Raw genomic sequence first — 995 nt, 5'->3', positions numbered from 1 at the left:
TATTTTCAGGTTTATTTTAGTTTAACGTGTTTTGTCGTATGTATTATTATTTCGTTCATTTTAGTATCAACAATTATTATTTCGAGATGTATATTTGGTTTCAATTCTTTGAGAAAAGTGTGCTTTCGGAAATTAAATATAATATTTTATAAACTAAATAAAAAAAACGTTTATTAAACAAATTGTATACTCACAATGTGCGTGGTGACGAACCAATCAGCAAAACCCCGTGTATTTTTAAAAAGATCATGAAAATATATGATATTGAAAAATCATGAAAATCATGTATATACATGTATCACACAAGAACATATGAGTTTGAAAGATTTGTATATACTTGTATCCTATAAAAATAAAATAAAAATATTAATATACTTCATATTGAATAAGAGACCATAATATTCTTGTTATTCACATATTAAAATATTTAGAACATTTTAAGGAAAATTCAGAATTTAAGGTAATTTATTTAAACTAACTTATGAAATATATTTTTTATGACTGATTTTGTATTAGTAGTGATTCGATGATTAATAATTACAAAGATAAAATATTGTTATTAAAGTATTTTTAGTTAATTATAATAATTATCCTAAAATTTTAATTATTTTTTTTGTATCCAAAATATTTCGTATTAGTCATTGAAATATATTAATGATTGTCAAATTTCTTTTTTTTCAAAATTCAAATATAACCATTTCTAGATATATATGGATCTCTATAATTTTGCATTAATTATGCTATTGATAAAATATTATTCTTTTTTATAGGTAATTCAAATTGATAAAGATTGGAATAATTTTGAAACCTCTTTTCATATACTATTTTTTTATTCTGATTAAAAATTTTCATTTAAAAGATTAGGAAATATAAAAATAATAATAAAGATTTAATATATATAAAATCTTTCCTTTTTTATAAAATCTTTAATAAAATCTTTCGTTTTTATAGCCATATATATTCAAATTTTATTTTTCGAAACATTTAACTAATTC

The sequence above is a fragment of the Capsella rubella genome, unplaced genomic scaffold (genome assembly GCF_000375325.1).
Source record: "Capsella rubella cultivar Monte Gargano unplaced genomic scaffold, Caprub1_0 scaffold_3, whole genome shotgun sequence".
Taxonomy (NCBI): Eukaryota; Viridiplantae; Streptophyta; class Magnoliopsida; order Brassicales; family Brassicaceae; genus Capsella; species Capsella rubella.
The sequence above is the reverse complement of the archived record's forward strand: the minus strand, read 5'-3'. Positions refer to the sequence as shown.